Source organism: Hyperolius riggenbachi, chromosome 5 (assembly GCF_040937935.1).
Source record: "Hyperolius riggenbachi isolate aHypRig1 chromosome 5, aHypRig1.pri, whole genome shotgun sequence".
In the NCBI taxonomy this organism is placed as follows: domain Eukaryota; kingdom Metazoa; phylum Chordata; class Amphibia; order Anura; family Hyperoliidae; genus Hyperolius; species Hyperolius riggenbachi.
In genome coordinates this window covers 19893670-19916045 of record NC_090650.1, presented here as the reverse complement: position 1 = coordinate 19916045, position 22376 = coordinate 19893670, and the positions used below count along the sequence as shown (strand labels likewise).

Sequence of the window (22376 nt, the reverse complement as noted above, 5' to 3'; positions counted from 1 at the left end):
ATGGCTCAAAACTGAGAAATAATGATTTTTCCGTTTTTTTTCTTATTCTTCCTGTTAAAATGCATTTACAGTAAAGTGGCTCTTAGCAAAATGTACCCCCCCCCCCCCCCCCAAAGGAAGCCTAATTGGTGGCGGAAAAAACAAGATATAGATCAGTTCATTGTGATAAGTAGTGATAAAGTTATAGGCTAATGAATGGGAGGTGAACACTGCTCAAGTGAAAATGACGGAACGCGAATGGGTTAAAGACAGGAGTTAAGCTTAGTGAATTGAGGCCAGTGTCTGTTGGGACACAAGGGACTTGGTGTGGGAGGCCCAACACAATAACATCATTACTGAACCCCTGTCCTGTGATAACAAAACGTCATGATCGTAATCAGCAAAATTACGATTTCGCAAAATTTCACGTACATTTTCGCAATTACGCCTGTAGGCAATTACAATTTGCAAACTAAATTGATTTCATAGTCATTCGTAATTTTGCATAAAAATTTTTGTAATTTTCGTGAAATTTTGCATAATTTTGTGCCGACTTTGGAAGTTAATAGCAAAGCTCCCCTACATGCTACTGACACCAAAATTGCTACCTATGTTAAAGGGAATGGTGGGTACAAGGGCAAAAAAAGAATTTTCCAAAAAGACCATATAGTTTTTGAGAAAATCAATTTAAAATATGCAAAGAAAAATGTTTTTTAAACTTAGAAAAATTACCTTTTTTGTGCATTTTTAAAAAATCGATTTTCTCAAAAACTAAAAGGTCTTTTTGAAAAAAAAATGTTTTGACTTGTACCCACTATTCTGCTTAACATATGTAGCATGTATGGAGACTTTGCTAAAAACCTCTAAAGTCGGCACAAAATTATGCGAAATTTCGCAAAAATTCGCGAAATTCTGAAATACTACTAATACATACAAAAATCAATTATTTCCCTGAAATTTCGCACTGCGATTACTATGCAAAAATGCAAATTTCAATGCGAAATTTCGGCCCATCACTGCTAAATAGCGAATAAATGACGTAGATAGACAAGTCCACCCAATGGCGTAAATGAGGCGATTGGGTCCCCAGTGCGAGTTTTATATGGGGCCCCAAGCACTCTATCGATATAAAACCCCAAAACCAACCAAGTTGCAGTGTCAGAGAGGTGTCATCAGAGTAACGGCCTGTACACACTGAAAATCGCCAAGCGCAAATGCAGTGTGATGCAATCAAAATTCTACTGGCGATTTTTGTGCGTTTGCGATGCGATTTTGCTGAGGCAATCTTTTCCTGGTTTCCTGATTGTTGACCTAAAAAAAACGCAATGAAAAATCGCATGAATTGCACTTTTCCTATGCTTCAAAAAAGCAAGTGCTCAAAAAGTGCAGCAGGAACTGCGATTGCAAATTGTTTTTTTGAAATCGCATTGCACCACTGAGCACAGCTCCTCACGATTTATTTTCACGAAGTCTTTTCGATTAAAAATTGCACGCAACGCAGCTAGTGTGTACAGGCGCAAGGGCAACAAAAGTTTGCTAAAGGAAACATGAAGTGAGCGTGATATGGAGGCTGACATATTTATTTCCTTTTAAATAATGCACATTGCCTGGCTGTCCTCCTGATCCTCTACCTCTAAAGCTGAGTACACACGTACGATAACGATCGTTCAAAAACGAACGATAACGACAATCGGAACGATAATCGTGCGTTCAAAAAGTGTGAACGATAGTTTTTGTGAACGATAACGATCGTTATCGTTCAATCGGACCGATCCAACCCGGCGGATTTTTTCGAAAGATAATCGTTCAATCGTTGCAGTGTGTACAAAGATCGTCCGATAACGCATGTTCTTATTGCCTGTCATAACGTCACTTCCGTTTGCGCACGCATTTTTTTATCGTTCGTCGTTCAGTACTTTATACTTATATCGTTCACGTGTGTACACAATCGTTCATTACGAACGATCTTTTCAGTCTAATTTGAATATCGTGTAAACGTCACGAATCGTTCGTAACGAACGATCTTTATCGGACGTGTATACGAACCTTAACACTAAAGGTTCATACACACATCAGACTATAGTCTTTGGAAAATGAAAGATCACAGACCAATCTTACCACCCTTCATGTAGTATGAGAGCCATACTCTACACAGTCTATTCTATGGAGCTGAACTCCACATCAGATAAAATCTTTGCAAGATGCTGCACACACAGATGCTGTACAGACACAAAAGATCAGTATCTGCAAAAGATCTGTTCCTGCCAAAAATCCATTCCTGCAAATTACAATGATAGTCTATGAGATCTGCAGATCATCATACACACATGATTTAACTGACATTCATCTGCAGATCAAGCAATCATCCGCAGATCTGAAAATCCATCCTGGTGGATCTGATCTGCAGATGAATGTGGGCTCGTTTCCACTATAGCGAATCCGCATGCGGGCACTGCATGCGGATTCGCATAGTCAATGTAAGTGGATGGGGCTGTTTCCACTTGTGCGGCGGCGGGAGCGTTTTTCGGTGCGGCAGAAATCTGCACGGCAGAGCCGTCAGATTTCACGTGCGGGAGGAATGCGCGCGAATCGCCGCTAATGCATTTAATAGGGAAATCGCATGCGGCTTTGTCATGCAGATTTCCCCGCGATTTTGCGTGCGATTTCGCATGGATTGCTATGGAGCTTTACTCAGACAGTGACATGGTTAAATTCGCCTGGCTCCTTGCCATGCGAAATCGCATGCGAAATCGCGGCTAAATCCGCATGTGGAAACGCAGCCGCATGTGATTTCTTCTGCGGTGGAATCCAGGCGATTCCGCACCGCAACAGTGGAAACGAGCCCTGTCAGTTAAATCGTGTGTATGATGATCTGCAGATCTCATAGACTATCATTGCAATTTGCAGGAATGGATTTTTGGCAGGAACAGATCTTTTGCAGATACTGATCTTTTGTGTCTGTACAGCATCTGTGTGTGCAGCATCTTGCAAAGATTTTTTTTTTGATGTGGAGTTCAGCTCCATAGAAGAGACTGTAGGTATGGCTCTCATACTACATGGAAGGGTGGTAAGATTGGACTGTGATCTTTCATTTTCCAAAGACTATAGTCTGATGTGTGTATACTATGCACCTTTATAGCCATAGACCCTGTACAAGCATGCAGCAGATCAGGTGTTTCTGACTGAAGTCTGACAAGATTAGCTGAATGCTTGCTGCAGGTGTGCGATTCAGACCCTACTGACCAGAAAGATCAGCAGCGCTGCCAGGCAACTGGTATTGTTTAAAAAGGAAATAAAAATGGCAGCCTCCATAGGTTTCAAACCTCAGGTTCCTTTTAAAGGATACCCGAAGTGACATGCGACATGATGAGATAGACATGTGTATGTACAGTGCCTAGCACACAAATAACTATGCTGTGTTCTTTTTTTCCTTTCTCTGCCTGAAAGAGTTAAATATCAGGTATGTAAGTGGCTGACTCAGTCCTGACACAGGAAGTGACTACAGTGTGACCCTCACTGATAAGAAATTCCCCTTTTTATCTCTTTCTTGCTCTCAAAAGCCATTTTCTGCTAGGAAAGTATTGTTGGAATTTCTTATCAGTGAGGGTCACACTGCAGTCACTTCCTGTCTGAGTCAGGACTGAGTCAGCCACTTACATACCTGATATTTAACTCTTTCAGGCAGAGAAAGAAAAAAAGGAACACAGCATAGTTATTTGTGTGCTAGGCACGGTACATACCCATGTCTATCTCATCATGTCACTTCAGGTATCCTTTAAGAATTACCACAATGCAATGCACATATAGAGGTGTTCATTAGCAGCACAGCACCAATGAAAAGCTAATAAGATGTATGAAGGTGGGCCCTTAGTGGTCCAGGGGCCCCGGGGCACAAACTCTGCATCCTCTATTGCTACAGCACTGAGTCACTAAATTCCACATTCAAGAAAATGGAAAAAAAAACGCGCAGTTTGATTCACTAAACCGTGACAACGTTTTCGCGCACAATCACGAAATTTTGCATGCAATCGCGAAATTTCGTGCAAAAATTCACGATTCCACACAAAAACGCTACTGCGGCCGTGATATGAGTTATCCCTGTTTAGTAAATCAAGCCCAATAGGTGCATAGTACTAGTGCATACCCAGATGTGTATAAAAGGTAGCAGGCTTGCGCACAAGCTGCTCCGGCCCTTCTCGCACAGGCGCACTATGACCACACTCCTCGGATTTCTTTCTAGGGGTTGGGGTTCTTCGCTATGAATGTGTTTTTTACATTAAGGGCCGGTTCACACGGACGCTTGGCAGCGTTTACCGCTAAGCGTCCGGGAATCGTCGGTTAAACGCTCCCATTCATTTGAATGGGAGCGTTTAACATTGCAGGGATACCGTTGATTACCGTCGATTGCGCAAACCGATCCAGATTTTACCCGTTATTTCAGGCGACCCTGGACCCTTCTGGGGTCGATTCTTGCGGGGACGAAAACTGCCGATCACGACGGGAAGCCGACGATCGCTGCTGAAAAGCCCCTGAACGAGACAGACAAGACGAGAAGCCGGAAGCCGCCCGTCTGAACCAGCCCTAAGGCCCATACCTCTGACGCGATTTTTCAGAACGATTTTTTGCGACCAATGATTTTTTTTGCAATATTGCAGAACATCGTTTAATGAAAGTTCATTAAAGCGGACCTGAACTCAGAACTTTCTGCTCTAAAAGATAAGCAAGCGCATAATAACCTTTCAAGCAGACATAGGGTTAACATCCTGTGTTTACAAATTAGCTGCTGTGCCGAGGCAGCCAGCTGACACATCTGAGTAACCACATTACATCTGTGATTAATCGCAGATGAGAGGGAATTTCACATGCTAAACTCTCTGAATACATACAGGGTGGATTTCTCTCCGTTTTCCTTCTGTCCTGTGCAAGAGTTCAGGTCCACTTTAACCTAAGTTTCCCGAAGCATGCTGGATTCAGCGATCTTTACTTTTTTGAACAACCATCCTGTTGGATTTCATGGTGGGGAATCATTCTGATCCTCACTAGCTTTTTGGGGGTTTTGCCGCGATTGTGTAAATGATCGTTTACACAATTGTCTCTTTACGCACCAACGCCTGCAGATTCAACCAGTGGGTGCTCCGCTGCCTCGGATCTGCAGTGATATGTATGTAAGCAAGAATAACGCTGGCGGTCCCTGAGGGAATACTGGCAGTCCCCGACTTACGAACGACCCGCCGATACAAACGGCATGGATTCAGTGTTTCCATGGGGAAAAAAAATGTTTTCAAATCGGACTTGTAGTTTTTGAGAAAATAGATTTTAAAAAATTCAAAGAAAAAATGACTTTTAAACTTGTATAAACAGGTACAAAAGGGCAGAGGTGATACAGACGGGGACACTGGAGGCACAGGGGACAGAGATGGCACAATGTTCCAACTTAAAGTTGACCGAAATTACAAATACAAGATTTCAGGAATAAAATCTATTTTCTAAATTATAATAATAAATAGCAGCTTTTTTCTCAGCTGCATGATGACAAATATAAAATATTTTACATTTATTGGAGGAACCCCTCCCTTCTTTTCAAATTGCCGGGATTTTTCCGGCAAACTGGTGGGGTAGATGGTGTCCAGCAATGGAGGAATTGCTAATGGCTGCCCCCAGTATAACCCTAGTTATGGAAAGAGAAGGGTGAAAAGCATGCACTGAAATGATCATAGGTTTGAAGGAGTGTTTGTTTATCTTTGTATGTGTCAGAGTGGTGCAACTAAATATTTTTAATTAAAAAATGTTTGGTTTGGGTCCACTTTAAGAACAGATTCAGGTTAAGAACAAACCTACAGTCCCTATCTTGTTTGTTAACCGGGGACTACCTGCACATCACCCCCCCACCACCACCACAACAGTGAGATGAGAAATGCTACTCACAGGACTGTGTCAGACAGGAGCCTCTGGGGTGTGTGAATAGATCACATCCTGCAGGACATATAAAAGAGGGAAAGTCCTGGCCAGAATCCTCTCTCCCCCCCCCCTCCCCCCACCCAATTACAGGCATCCAGCCGTCAGTAGTCACCGCTCTCATCCCCTCCCAGGTGACCCCGGGCCCCCGGCCTCCTGTTACTGCCTTTTATTCACTTCTGTAGCGTGGAACTATCAAGAGCTGCATTTCAGGAAAGTTGCTCTACGACCTGTTTCAGGTGCTCTGAGCTTTTCTCATGGGTTACACCTTCTTATTTGTTACTAGTCCTATTGTGGGAGCACTCTTTGGGCCCCAAAAGCAAAATAAATGAATTAAGGCTGGTTTCACAGTGGGACGTTAAAGTCCCACGTTACAGCAGCCAGTAACGCAGCCCAACTCACAGCACTGTAAAATCAATGTGCAGTTCACAGTGCCCACGTTGCGTTACATAGTAACGCAGCACGTTTAAATAAAGTGCTGCATGCTGTACGTTATACTGGGCTAAGCAGCGTTAGACTGTTTGCACATGCTCAGTAATGTTGGAGGAGGAGGTCTCCCCTCCTCCTCTGCTGCCAGCCACATGGCTAATTAATATTCACTGCACTGTGGTGACTCATGGTGGGACTGTAGTGTTGTCCGGATCATGAACCAATTGGTCATTTGATCCAGATCTTTTTTGTGAGTCGAATCATCCGGATCATCACAATGAAAGATTCGGTTCACAGTGGATGTTTGTCTGGAAGAAACAGGAACATACAGAATGTACAGTGCAGGGAAAGTCCTGTCCTGCTAATCATTTCACCCCCAGTCTACTTCCCTATTAAAATGATTCAAATGATTTGGTTCAAAGATCCGGATCTTTTCAATGATCCGATTCAAATGATCCGAATCCTTGAAAAGATCCGGACTTCCTATCACTAACATGGAGCGGCTGCTTTGAGAGCTGCATAACGCAGCTCAATCTGACGTCCAACTTCAACACCACCATGCATTGCGTTAGGGGCACGTTATGCGACCTTAACGTCCCCTAAAACGCAACGTCTTGGTGTGTAAGTAGCCTAAATGAACAAATGTCCTTACTGGTATTTGGAGGACTGTTTTGTTTGTTAGGCCCTGAAAAAGGTATTATTTAGCTACAAGGCCATATTCACTAAACATTGGTAAGATTAACCCAATTTATTTAAGAGACTTGCAAGTGCTGCAAGCCAATTTATTTTTGCAAATTTTTTTTATTTTTTGTTAGATTTCCTAGCTTCTAATTAGTACTGCTGTAATGTGTATTTTTGGCTGCTTGTCACTGGGGGAAGTGTTACACAATAAAAGAGGACTTTCAGTTTGTTTTCTGATTGGAAAGAGATCAAAGCAAGCCAAGAATTTACAGCACAACGAGTTCTGCCGGAAGAAAAAAGTAGTGCATAGCGCGTTTTTGGATGTTAACAGATTAAAGGCCACGTTCACAGTGGGGCATTGCATTGTGGTTCCTGTACAACAAAAACGCAACAGAACGAAAAAGTCATACTGCACATTATGGCCGCATTGCATTGCATACAGTGAAGCATACAATCAATAAAAAGTATCCTTCACTGTACCTGTTACCGTGAGCGGTTATCATACCGCAACCTGTTATACCGCAATGCTACCTGAGGACAACACAATGCCGAAACCGGTTGGGAAGAGGAGAGTGGACATTGCTATGACTTCCATTTGCTTTGCACTTTAGTGTTGTTTTTCCGTGCGCAATTCTTTTTATGGGCCCCTGTGGTTCAGGGCCCACAACGTGAGGATTGTGAGTTCTGTGCTCATGTTGATTTGTTTCATCAATAAACTTATTCCTGTTTTTTGAAACCTTCACTACAATATCTCCTATTTGTGGCGGTAGCTATAGTATATACTAATAACTGCTCAGATAATATGTATTTAAACTGTTCCTCACTCCGACTTTACAGTTGCAAACTGATATTCTGCACTACTTATCACTTGGCAGTATTCCCCTTAAAGAGGAACTCCAGTGAAAATAATGTAGTAAAAAAAGTGCTTCATTTTTTACCATAATTATGTATAAATGATTTAGTCAGTGTTTGCTCATTGTAAAATCTTTCCTCTCCTGATTTACATTCTGACATGTATTACATGGTGACATTTTTACTGTGGGCATGTTATGTAGCTGCTCCTAGCTGTTTTGGCTGTTAGAGACAGCTGTAAACAGCTAATTCCTGTCTGTGAACATTGTTACATTGAGGCAGTTTGCCCAGAGTACCGCGGTCCTCAGAGCTTCGTGTGGGAGGGGTTTCAGCACAATATCAGTCATACAGCGCCCCCTGATGGTCTGTTTGTGAAAATCATTATATTTCTCATGTAAAAGGGGGTATCAGCTACTGATTGGGATAAAGTTCAATTCTAGGTTGGTGTTTCTCTTTAACATAGGTAGCAGTTTTGGTGTCAGTAGCCTGTATGGGGGACTTTGCTATTAACCCCCAAAATCAGCACAAAATTACTTGAAATTTTACGAAATTACGCAAATTTTTATGTGAAATTACGAATGACTACGAAATCAAATTAGTTTGCAAATCGTAATTACGTATAGGCGTAATTGCGAAAATGTACGCAAAATCGTAATTTTGCTGATTACGATCGTCACTAATCCCAACTGTCCCTGTTTTGGAGAGACAGTCCCTCTTTGGGAACCAAATCCCTCTGTCCCTCATCTGTCCCCCTTTCTCCCTCATCTGTCCCCCTTTCTCCCTCATCTGTCCCTCTTTCTCCCTCATCTGTCCCCCTTTCTCCCTCATCTGTCCCCCTTTCTCCCTCATCTGTCCCCCTTTCTCCCTCATCTGTCCCCCTTTCTCCCTCATCTGTCCCCCTTTCTCCCTCATCTGTCCCTCTTTCTCCCTCATCTGTCCCTCTTTCTCCCTCATCTGTCCCTCTTTCTCCCTCATCTGTCCCTCTTTCTCCCTCATCTGTCTCTCTTTCTCCCTCATCTGTCTCTCTTTCTCCCTCATCTGTCCCTCTTTCTCCCTCATCTGTCCCTCTTTCTCCCTCATCTGTCCCTCTTTCTCCCTCATCTGTCCCTCTTTCTCCCTCATGTGTCCCTCTTTCTCCCTCATGCGTCCCTCTTTCTCCCTCATGCGTCCCTCTTTCTCCCTCATGCATCCCTCTTTCTCCCTCATCTGTCCCCCTTTCTCCCTCATCTGTCCCTCTTTCTCCCTCATCTGTCCCTCTTTCTCCCTCATCTGTCCCTCTTTCTCCCTCATCTGTCCCTCTTTCTCCCTCATCTGTCCCTCTTTCTCCCTCATGCGCCCCTCTTTCTCCCTCATGCGCCCCTCTTTCTCCCTCATGCGCCCCTCTTTCTCCCTCATGCGTCCCTCTTTCTCCCTCATCTGTCCCTCTTTCTCCCTCATCTGTCCCTCTTTCTTCCTCACCTGTCCCTCTTTCTTCCTCACCTGTCCCTCTTTCTCCCTCATGCGTCCCTCTTTCTCCCTCATGCGTCCCTCTTTCTCCCTCATGCGTCCCTCTTTCTCCCTCATGCGTCCCTCTTTCTCCCTCATCTGTCCCTCTTTCTCCCTCATCTGTCCCTCTTTCTCCCTCATCTGTCCCTCTTTCTCCCTCATGCGTCCCTCTTTCTCCCTCATCTGTCCCCCTTTCTCCCTCATCTGTCCCTCTTTCTCCCTCATCTGTCCCTCTTTCTCCCTCATCTGTCCCTCTTTCTCCCTCACCTGTCCCTCTTTCTCCCTCATCTGTCCCTCTTTCTCCCTCATCTGTCCCTCTTTCTCCCTCATCTGTCCCTCTTTCTTCCTCACCTGTCCCTCTTTCTTCCTCACCTGTCCCTCTTTCTCCCTCATGCATCCCTCTTTCTCCCTCATCTGTCCCTCTTTCTCCCTCACCTGTCCCTCTTTCTCCCTCATGCATCCCTCTTTCTCCCTCATCTGTCCCTCTTTCTCCCTCATCTGTCCCTCTTTCTCCCTCATCTGTCCCTCTTTCTCCCTCATCTGTCCCTCTTTCTCCCTCATCTGTCCCTCTTTCTCCCTCATCTGTCCCTCTTTCTCCCTCATCTGTCCCTCTTTCTCCCTCATCTGTCCCTCTTTCTCCCTCATCTGTCCCTCTTTCTCCCTCATCTGTCCCTCTTTCTCCCTCATCTGTCCCTCTTTCTCCCTCATCTGTCCCTCTTTCTTCCTCACCTGTCCCTCTTTCTCCCTCATGCGTCCCTCTTTCTCCCTCATGCGTCCCTCTTTCTCCCTCATGCGTCCCTCTTTCTCCCTCATCTGTCCCTCTTTCTCCCTCATCTGTCCCTCTTTCTCCCTCATCTGTCCCTCTTTCTCCCTCATCTGTCCCTCTTTCTCCCTCATCTGTCCCTCTTTCAGGACTGATGTACAGATCTGTGTAAAGATATGTAGTTTTCTACAGAAAAATTTGTTTAACTCTAAACTTTATTCCCATCCTTTAAATTGAGATATTTCTTATTTTCAAATGAAGGCAGGAAAATTAAGGAAATGAATCGGAATAGACAGGACCAGTGTGGTATGAATTATACGAAACTATATTCCCATTATTTAAATTGATATATTTCTTATTTTCGAATGTTAAAATGAAGGAAAACTAACATTTTACAGTCATTTTAAGGTAAGTCAATAGAAGATTTAAAAAAAAACAATAAAAAAAACAAACAAACAAAAAAAAAAACGCCCACAAAATGCTCTCCCCTGTGTCAGGGCCCTAATGGCCCATACTCACGGGCTACAATTGTCGCCGCAACATGCGGCGCACGCGTGTTGCGGCGACAGGTCGCCTGTGAGTATGCGGCGTTGCCCAGGCACGCACCCCGAACTGTCGCCCATCGCTGATGTCGGCAGGCGATTGGCGCGGTCAATCGCCTGGAGACAACTCCGCTGCAACTGTCGCTAGTACGCGTGAGTACGCGGACTAGCGACAGCAACATAATTGTAAATAGATGGCGCTTCCGGCGGGGGGAGGAACAACAGCGACAGCTTCCGCCGCATCAGTTGCCAGGTCCCTCCGCCGTGTGTATGCGGAGGGACCTGGCAACGAGGTGTCGCCGGCCTGTCGTGCACACGCTCCCGTGTGCTAGCGACAGGCCAGAAAAGTTGCCCGTGAGTATGGACCATTACAGAAAATATTGCATGTACACAAGCCCTTATGAACGTTTTTCCACTGATTTGCTTCAAATTGCAAAACGATATCGATGTTTAAATCGCAAGGGTTGCTACTTTAACATAGGAATCATGAAAAGTATTTTCTACTATCGCGATCCGATTTTCTGTACATCGCAATCGCTTTTTGGAGCGATCTTACCTGCGATTGTGCTTCATGTTAAAACATAACTGCAAAATCGCAAACGCATAACAAAATTGATGAAAAATCGCAATTGCTTGCGTTTGTCTTTTCCTTTTGCGATTGCTCGTGGAAAAGGGCCCTGACACTTTCAAGTTTGGGCAACCCAAATTAGCAAGTGTGTTTTACAAGAATTCCTCTTAGTTTTTCACAAAAGTGCACTATTCAGTGGTAGTAATCGCCCAGCACTAACAACCACTTAACTTAAAATACGATTACCCTCCATTTCTAACATAAACACCCCCAACATAAAAAACGACTCCCTTCTATGTCCTGCAATCCCCCGCCAACATCAAAGCCACCTAATGTAAAATAACGCTCTCCCATGCTCAAGGACCTCCTTAAGATAAATACCTGCTAATATAATATACTATTCCTTTAAATGTCCCAGCAACCCACAACATAAACACGTCTTAAAGAGGAACTGTCGCGAAAATCTTAAAATGTAACACATACAAATAAGATGTTCATTTCTTCCAGAGTAAAATGAGCCATAAATTACTTTTCTCCTATGTTGCTGTCACTTACAGTAAGTATTAGAAATCTGACATTGACAGATTTTGGGCTAGTCCATCTCACCATAGGGAATTCTCAGCATGGCCTTTATTCTTTATAAAGACATTCCCTGATAAAGATTTATACAAAGATGAGGTCCAGCCTCCCTGCTCGCTGCACACTTTTTTGGCAGTTGGACGGAGCAACTGCCATTCACTAAGTGCGTTTAAACATAAAGAAAACCCTGAGAACCCCCATGAGAAGATGGGCTAGTCCAAGATCTGTCGGTAATGTCAGATTTCTACTACTTACTGTAAGTGGCAGCAACAAAAGGAGAAAAGTAATTTATGGCTCATTTTACTCTGGAAGAAACGTACTTCTTATATTTATATGTTTACATGCATTATAAATGTTTAAGATTTTTGCGACAGAGGTCGACTACTGACTAGTGAATCAGCATTTTTTCTACTCAGTAGGACTAATTATAAGGGGAACGGCAAGACCACTGAAGAGGAATCGTGTGCAACAAATACTGACACCTTTCAATCCACTGAGTCTCCATCATAAATTCACCATCTACATCCATTGCCCAATTAGCTAGTACCTAATAAGTTGTACGCACCCAAACCCCTCCCCCTCTCTGCGTACTTGTCCCAAATAACCCCACACCTATCCATTTCACACATCTTCTTCTTCTTTTTTACACATTGGAAGGTCTGAGTGTGCTTGAATGGATGAATGTTATATTTCAAAGTAATTTTATTGATTACATTGGTACCTATGTCGTTTTATGCTACATATTTTTATGAATATACTTTAGGAGTAGAACTGAGGCGCTACTCCTGACAATTCAGATCTACTGTGGTCCCTAATTTGTTGCCTGATGAAGCGGGTTTGACCTGCGAAACGCGTTGCATTTCTGTGTTTGGGGTACCGTATAAATAAATTGTTAATTTATACAAACAGTACTTCTTGTTTGCTTTTGGGAGGTAAGCCCACCACTTCCTCCAAGCATTTTTTAAGGATTTTATGTATTTTTATCCTACTGGCGCCTCTGTTCTACAACCAAACACACTGTGTCCACTCCTGGTGGAAGGGAGTATCACCCGTTTTCCTACTACAGAGAGCGACTTCTTAGCCCTGAGTGAGGACAGGCATTATCTCCTCACCTGCCCTTTCAGTGGTTGCCTATGAGGGGACCCATGTTTGTGAGTATAATTCTCTCGCATTTTACCTTATCAGATCATCTTAACATACTGCACCATAGTGGGCTCTCGGTTTCTCTCTTTTTTAGTGACATGACTATGTACTCTGTAAAGTGCTGCAGAAGATGTCAGTGCTATATAAATACATAATAATAATGTGGTAGGATATTAGACTATGACTATGGTAGGGATTAGAATGTGAGCTCCTCTGAGGACAGTCAGTGACATGACTATGTACTTTGTAATGTGCTGCAGAAGATGTAATTGCTATATAAATACATAATAATAATAATATGATAGGACATTAGACTATGACTATGGTAGGGATTAGATTGTGAGCTCCTCTGAGGACAGTCAGTGACATGACTATGTACTCTGTAAAGTGCTGCAGAAGATGTCAGTGCTATATAAATACATAATAATAATGTGGTAGGATATTAGACTATGACTATGGTAGGGATTAGAATGTGAGCTCCTCTGAGGACAGTCAGTGACATGACTATGTACTCTGTAAAGTGCTGCAGAAGATGTCAGTGCTATATAAATACATAATAATAATGTGGTAGGATATTAGACTATGACTATGGTAGGGATTAGATTGTGAGCTCCTCTGAGGACAGTCAGTGACACGACTAATGACTATGTACTCTGTAAAGTTCTGCAGAATAGGTCAGTGCTATATAAATACATAATATTAATAACAACATCAAGGTGTACCTGATATATTGTTATTCACAATAGTGGGACACTAGCTTTAATAATGGGGTACATGCTGTAAAAATGTTGGGAAACACCGAAAACAATGACCAGAAGATTTATCAAAGTGATCAGATCGGTTGGGACAATCAATACATGTATCAGATCACTCTTGGAAACTCTTATACTCTACTGTAGCACCGGCACCAGATGATACGAAAATGGCAGAACGCTGCCTGCGCAGAAAATGTACATACAGTGAGGAATCATTTGTAGAACGCATACAGTAGCTATGTTTAGTTTGTCTTTGGATGCTCCTGGTCAAAGGTGAAGATCAAGGTTGGTTTTGAATCAAGGTTGGAATCAGAGAGACAAATTTCCAGGAAAACAACAAGTAACCTCTCCTGTTAGAGCGCTCTCGTGCAACAGCAACATCACCAAACTATGGAGTCGCAGAATTTTCCAGGCTCAGAAACGTTTACATACCTTTCGCTAGCGGTTCCTGACCTGTGAATTCCTCAGAATAAAGTTTGCTGTGGGCAGAGTGGAGCGGCGGTGGGTAACGATGGTCCTGGCATGGGGTGGAGTGGCAGAGGCGAGAGGATGGGTACAGCAGGTACACAGGACGAGGCACACAGCAGCTACAGGAATAGTGTTGTGGTATGGAGAGACTTCTGTATGGACAGTGTACAGAGATGACAGCTCAATCCCGGGGCTGGATAGGAGACATTGCTAGCATTCATCCAGCACAGCCCTCGGCGGACTGTTCTGCAGCTGTGTCTCCTCTGTCTCTCCACTGGACAAGGACACCAGATTGATGCTCTATTAATTGTCTGAGTGACAGGGTGGCACACAGTGTCCTACCAGTATGGGGGGGGGGCAGGCTGGCACTCTGTAACGTCTTGCAGTTGGCACTGATGTCTGGGGTGTGGTGTCACATTAAATACTGGGGTGGGGGTTGATAGGATGTAGTGATGGAAGGGGGTTATTTAACTTTTTAGAATATAATCAGGGGTGTGACATTAACCCCTGCCTTCGGGGGGGGGGGGGGCTGTGCAGGAGCTGAGGGGGAGGGAACTGCTGCTGTATGTAATGCAGAGTGTCAGCAGAGCGTTATACATTATCAGCTCCCAGCAGCAGGACAGGTGCTCTTCACTCCTCTTTAGTGCAGCTCATCGCTGCGCCGTGCAGTCAGCCAAACCTTGCGGCTCCAGTCTCCAGTGAACCAAGCACCGTTTTTACCACCCATAGCATCTCAATAGCACATTTAACATGCATGCCAACATTGTGGCTCATTATTAAAAAAAATCAATATTACCTCTTCTTTTTACATTTAAAAAGGAACTCCAGTGAAAATAACATAATGAACAAAAGTGCAAAATTTTTACAATAATTACGTCTAAATGATTTAGTCAGTGTTTGCCCGTTGTAAAATCTTTCCTCTCCCTGATTTACATTCTGACATTTATCACATGGCGACATTTTTACTGCTGGAAGGTGATGTCACTGGAAGGAGTTGCTGCTTGCTTTTTTGTCAGATGGAAACAGCTGTAAGCAGCTGTTATTTCCCACAATGCAACAAGGCTCCAACAGTGTGATGTCAGAACCATGGTCCTGACATCACACTGTGGGAGGGGTTTCACCACAATATCAGCCATACAGAGCCCCCTGATGATCCGTTTGAGAAAAGGTAAAGATTCCCCATGGGAAAGGGGGTATCAGCTACTGATTAGGATGAAGTTCAAGGACTGCTACAATCATTTTATTACACACATCAGCAGAGAGCAAACAAAGACTTTCATCAGTGAGGGGGGGGGGGGGGGGTGGAGAGAGAGAGAGAGAGAGAGAAAGGACACTGTACTTCAAAGAGTTTAGTGAAGCCACAGATGCCATATTCACACATTTCCTGGATAAATAATGACCAGCTAGAAGGGCAGGGGGGAGGGGGCATGGCAGCTCCTATAGCTATTAGAAACCAGGAAACAAAAAAGTGGTGCTTGGTTCACTTTAAGTGTGACTTTTCATTTTGCTGCCTGGCCCTGTAATTTGTAGTTACGCCTCTGGAGACTGTTATCATCAGCTCTGCCAAGTCAAGCAGCTCGTCTCTCCAGATATCTCTCAAACTAATTCCCGAGCATTGCTCAGAATATCATCTGAACACAGAGTCTAATGCTGGCCATACATGAGTCGACCCGGCAGCTCGATTAGCCGCCGGATTGACTCCTGCCGCGTCCCCACCGCCATCCGGATCGATTCCCGCTCGTCCCCACGGCGCTCCTCATCTTCCACACGATTCCCCGCTATTGTCCGCCCGTGGGGATCGAGCAAGGAATCGATCCGGCAGGTCATCGGACCTGTCGGAAATTATCAATCGAGCCATCAGTGTGACGTTAAGGTCACACAACGCAGTCCTAATGCAACGCATATAGACTTTAACTTGGACATTATTGTGCGTTCGTTAACACTGCGTTAAGTGTTATGACGTCTTTCTTTATGCGTCTCTTGGTGGGGCCGTTTTCGTCGCACAGTGATGGAACGAAAACGGCGCATGCGTTACATTTAAAAAAAAAAACATTACTGAGCATGTGCAACACACACAACGCAGCAGATTCATTGCTAAACGCACAGCATGCAGCACTTTCTAATAACGCTACACGTGACACACAAACGCAACGTGTGCACTGTGACTGTGGCACAGACTTAGTATTGCTGTGAGTTAGTCTGCGTTGGAACATTTTCTAACGTCCGACTTTAACGTCGCACTGTGAAAGAGGCCTAAAGGCAGCCATACATCTAGCAATGATGGGCAGATTTGACCAAGAAACAGATCTCTCTCTGATAGAGTCTGATAAGAGATCAGGGGTCACCTGCCCATACTCCGCAAGCTGATTCCAAATCAATTTCAGCATGTTCCCTAATGTAAATGACCCTCCCCCGTTACAGCCGCGCACCTGATCGAGCAACATCTTGCAGCATGCGCGATCAAGAATGCGACCAATTTTCATCCCGAAATTGGTCGCATTGTCTGTCAGGCATGCACTTGGTGCCCACGGTTTTAATCCAATTTGATTATACTAATCGCCAAGTCGCCTGATCTATGGCCACCTTAAAGAAAACCAAAGACGACGAACATTACAAATTTATACATACCTGGGGCTTCCTCCAGCTCCGTAAGCCTGGATCGCTCCCACGCCGCCGTCCTCCGCTGTCTCTATCGCCGGTACCGGGTCCCGTCATTTTGGCCAGTCGACGCAAGCGCATTGCGCTCCCTCTGTACTTCGCATGTGTACACAGCCGGAGGGAGCCCCTATGCATGCGGAAGACTGGTCCCATCCGGCGGAAGTGACAGGACTTGGTGCTGGCGATAGAGGCAGCGGAGGACGGTGGCGTCGGAGCGATGCAGGCTTATGGGGCTAGAGGAAGGCCCAACTATGTATAACATCTTTTTGTTGTTCTCTGGTTCCCTTTAAAAGGGACACTTAAGTCAAACAAAAAAAATGAGTTTTACTCACCTAGGGCTTCTAATAGCCCCCTGCAGCTGTCCGGTGCCCTCGGCGTCTCCCTCCGATCCTCCTGGCCCCGCCGGCAGCCACTTCCTGTTTCGGTGACAGGAGCTGACAGGCTGGGGTCGCAAATGATTCTTCGCGTTCCCAGACACATTAGCACCCTCTATGCTGCTATATGGTATATGATATATGCTATAGCAGCATAGATGGCGCTATTGTGGCCAGGAACACTTAGAATCACTCGCATCCCCAGCCTGTCAGCTCCTGTCACCGAAACAGGAAGTGGCTGCCGGCGGGGCCAGGAGGATCGGAGGGAGACGCCGAGGGCACCGGACAGCTGCAGGGGGCTATTGGAAGCCCTAGGTGAGTAAAACCCATTTTTTTTGTTTGACTTAAGTGTCCCTTTAAGGAATATTATTAAGGTTTATTGCTTATATCTAAGGGAAAGATGTTTTTTACATGTATAAATTAAAAATGCTATCTATATGATCTCACATATACCCTGAATCAAAGATTACATAATTAAAGGGTTATATAACACCCCCCCCCCCCCTCCAAAAAAAAAGAAAAAAGAAAAGCATGCCATGTCTATTTCCTTTTAAACAGTTCCAGTTACCTGGCAGCCCTGTGTCTGAATAACACACCTGAAACAAACATGCAGCTAATCTTGTCAGATCTGACAATAATGTCGGAAACACCTGATCTGCTGCATGCTCGTTCAGGGGCTATCGCTAAAAGTATTAGAGACATAGGATCAGCAGGATAGCCAGGCAACTGGTATTGCCTAAAAGGAAATAAATATGGCAGCCTCCCTATCCCTCTCGCTACATTTGTCCTTTAAAGGAACTTAAACTGAGAAGGATATGGATTTTTCCTTTTAAAATAATACCAGTTGCCTGACTCTCCTGCTGATCCTGTGTCTCTAATACTGTTAGCCACAGCCCCTGAACAAGCATGCAGATCAGGTGCTCTGACTGAGGTCAGACTGGATTAGCTGCATGCTTGTTTCAGGTGTGTGGTTCAGCCACTACTGCAGCCAAAGAGATCAGCAGGACTACCAGGCAACTGGTATTGTTTAAAAGGAAGCATCCATATCCAGGGATGCTCTTAACTTCGAATTCGGATGAATTTCATCCTATTAATTACAGCAGCTGTGCGGGTGGGGGTTAATCTTATCCTTTTTTGTTCCGTCCCTCGGCGCCTCCCAAGCTGCGTTCCAATCCGGCGTCACGTGATTACAAACACTTCCTCCTTCCGGGTTGAAGGAGGAAGTGTATAGTCACGTGACGGCGGATTGGAACACAGCGTGGGAGGCGCCGAGGGACGAGCGAAGAAGACGCCTGATGGGTAAGATTAACCTCCCCTCGGCCACCCACACAGATGCTGTAATTAGTAGGATGAAATTCTAATAACCCTATTCAAATTTCATCCGAATTCGAAGTTAAGAGCATCCCTGTCCATATCCTTCTCAGTTTAGGTTCCCTTTAAATGTACATATAAATATAATAAGAAAGGGGACTTGCCTGCTTTCTGGTTTTCTTGTTTGTGGTTTTCAAATCATTTGTGTTTAGAATCCCTGGCACTTGCATGTGGTCAGAGGAAGTGCTCCCCTGTATTTGAGTCCCCCTAGTGTTTGTGGAATAGCTGTTGGTTCCCCTGACTTTTTTGTCTGCATGAATTTTTTTTTCCTTTTGTATAATCTTTATTTAGAGTCAAAACACCTGATCTGCAGGCAGATCCAGTTTCCTCACTAATCTCCAGAAACCATCCCACCAGAACCTTTGCTCCTCCCAGGAAACCCTCTTGTCCTCTAGCTTGGTGACCTCCACTCACTTCCGCATCCAGGACTTCTCATGAACATCACCTCTTCTTTGGAACTATCTCCCATAGCCAGTCCTTCACGCTCTGGGCCTGGAAACCTTAAAATGTACTCTTAGGCCTCATTCACACCTAAAACCGCAAACCGCTGTTTTTTTCCCCTCACGGCGCTCCACTGTGCGCAGCGTTTTTGTAAAAAGCGCTTTTCTAAGTGCTTTTTCAGAGCGGTTTTGTAATTCACTCCCTGACGCAAGTCAGGAAGCAAACGCTTTGACTCAGGAGAAGAATAAATACAATATATTTATTCTTAAAAACGAACGCAATTGCTGCACAAAGCGAGTTTTTCCTATACTTCCATTATAGCAAAAACGCTTCAAAAATGGTGCAGGCACCGCTTTGCTGAGAGAATCGGAAACGAACCACTCAGCTTTGACCTCTCTCATAGGGAATCATTGCACAAATGTATTGTAGGCATTTTTAGAAATCACCTGTGCTTAAAAAAAGGCGGACCCCCCCCCCCCCCCCCCCTCCCCGTGTGAACGGGCCCTTAAAACACACCTGTTCAGACAAGCCTATAATTGTCTCCAACCCACTAGTGTTGTCCGGATCATGAACGATCTATTTTGTGAGTCGAATCATCCGAATCATCAAAATGAGTGATTCGGATCGCAAAGGGACGGGGCCAGGAGCGACACGCCCCCTCTCAGCGGGCAGCGGGGTCCTGGAAGCAGAGCTGAGATGGATCGCTCTGTTGGATGGGCGCCAGCCTTGCAGGGAGACAGGTAGATGAGAGAGAGGGGACATGGGTGCCACTGCCAGATATGTGTAGCGCACACATACTGGCTGCAATGTGCTGCTCATTATAGGCTGTCTGTTCCATAGTTGTACACAGTGCACAAATTGGAAACTTTTGGCTCAGCTCAGTAACTTTGCAGGCACTGTGATTGCTGTGCAATATGATCCTCCTGCACTGCTCTATACAGCTGCACTTTACTTCTGGGAATGCTTTGGGGAATGAGAGTTGGGAGTATACAGATGAACATATAGGTGAAATCAGAGGCGGGACAAGGTCCTCCAGCACCCAAGGCTGAGACACCAAAGTGCGCCCCTCCATCCCTGCCACCCCAGCCATCACACACTGATTGCTATTAGACTAAGAGGTGCCACAGGGCCCACAACCTCCCCAACACCTTAATATCTAGTTATCTGGCTTGCAGTCACTGCCATGTATCCCCTTTTCTTATTTCTTTCTGCTTCAAACACAATTAGGAATGACAGCTGAATGAATTGTGCGCCTCCTCCTACACTGCGCCCTGAGGCTGGAGCCTCTCCAGCCTATGCCTCGGCCCGGCCCTGGGTGAAATATATGTAAAGTATATGATTGCAGCATGTGGGTATTGCGTGCAAACAAACATTTCTGCTCTCTGCTCGTCCCTCCTCCCTTTTCTGTCCACTCCCTGCCCTCTGTCCATCTTCTCCCCTTCTCTGTGTGTCCACCCCCCTGCCCTTCTCCTGTCCTGCTAGTCATTTCACCCCCGAATGCTTCCCTTGTAAAATGATCCAAAATTCGGATCAAAGATCCGGATCTTTTCAATGATCCGATTCGAATCATCCGGATCATTGAAAAGATCCGAACTTCGCATCTCTACAACCCACCACCCCCTAGATTGTAAGATGGAGGGACCTCCTCCTAGTGTTTCTTAGGCCTCTTTTTTTCCATCGATTGTTGAGCTGTGTGCTCATCAAGCAGTTAGCAGTCAACAGTGATCAGTTGTGAGAGTTTGAGAGGCAGTTCACTGCCTATCAACAGTCTGTAGAAAAGAAGCTTTATTCTGCTGTAATCCTTCCTACTAATATAATAAATGGGAACGTTCAGATGTTTGTTACTCGATCACGCAAAAATGGCTGAATGGATTTGAATGAAATTTGGCACACACATAGTACATTACCTGTAATAACTTATAGGATACTTTTTATTCCCATAACCAAAAAGGGGGTGGAGACAAATACACATTTCACTGGAAAATGTAAACTGCAGCCATTCTTACACTGCAGGGCTCTCAAACTTTGCACAGTTGGTCGCTGGGTGACTGGGATAGTGGGATTAATATTCAGAAAAGTGGGTGGAGCCTACAAAAGTCTATCAAAATTCTCCTATTTATTTTTGAGGGGAATATGTAATTGCTACCATTCTTGCACTGTTAATGGCACAAGCCTTAAACCTGGTACAGTTGGTCATTGGGTGACTGGGGTTCAAATTCAGAAAAAGGGTTGGAGCCACAAACAGCCAATCAGATTTGTTTCATTTCAATGCAAATTATTGATGCCAAAGACCGCAAAGCTCACAAACTTAGTTATTGAGTAATTGTGTGTTAGGGTTAGGGAAAGTGGGCGGAGCCAACACCAGCCAAATACATACCTGGGCCACGCTGGGCAATCAGTAAGTGGAGAAAAATACAAATTTCATTGGGAAAATGTGAACTGCAGCCATTCTTACATGGTTAATGGCAGGGTTCTCAAACTTTGCACCGTTGGTCACTGGGTGACTGGGATTAATATTCAGAAAAGTGGGTGGAGCCTACAAAAAACAATCAAAAATTCACCTATAGATTTTCAAGGGGGATATTTAATTGCTGCCATTATTGCACTGTTAATGACACAAGCCTCTTGCACTGTTAATCACCTGTACCTGGTACAGTTGGCCATTGTGGGATTGGGGTTCAAATTCAGAAAAGGGGTGGAGCCACAGCCAATCAGATTTGTTTAATTTCAATGCAAATTATTGATGCCAAAGACCGCAAAGCTCACAATCTTGGTCATTGAGTAATTCTGTGTTAGGGTTAGGGAAAGTGGGCGGAGCCAACACCGGCCAAATACATACCCGGGCAATCAGCTAGTCTTACTAATATTGTAAATGTGAAAGTTTGGATATTTGTTACTCAATCACCGAACAATGGCCGTCCAGATGTGAATGAAATTTGGCACACACATAGTACAGTACCTGGAATAACATATAGGATACTTTGTATCCCGATAACCAAAATGTGGGCGGAGACAAATACAAATTTCACTGGGAAAATGTAAACTGCAGCCATTCTTACACTGTTAATGGCAGGGTTCTCAAACTTTGCCCAGATGGTAACTGAGGGACTGAGATTAATATTCAGAGAAGTGGGTGGAGCCTACTAAAGCCAATCAAAATTCACCTATTGATTTTCAAGGGGAATATTTAATTGCTGCCATTCTTGCACTGTTAATGGCACAGGCCTCAAACCTGGTACAGTTGGTCATTGGGTGACTGGGGTTCAAATCCAGAAAAGTGGGTGGAGCCACAAACTAGGTCATTGACTGTTTGTGTATTAGGGTTAGAAAAAG

General features: G+C 44.5%; 1 protein-coding gene across 2 annotated transcripts in view; it reads right to left on the bottom strand.

Moving 5' to 3' along the window:
- The window catches only part of GJC2 (gap junction protein gamma 2), a 132861-nt gene extending 114065 nt beyond the window's left edge, over positions 1-18796 (bottom strand). The window contains exon 1 of one of the 2 annotated variants that reach the window (XM_068235156.1): positions 18707-18796. The gene's annotated coding sequence lies outside the window, so the exon portion shown is untranslated. Of the gene's footprint in view, positions 1-14163; positions 14440-18706 lie in introns of those variants that run through there. The other variant, XM_068235157.1, reaches the window with a different exon arrangement.
- Between the last annotated feature and the right edge of the window lie 3580 nt (positions 18797-22376).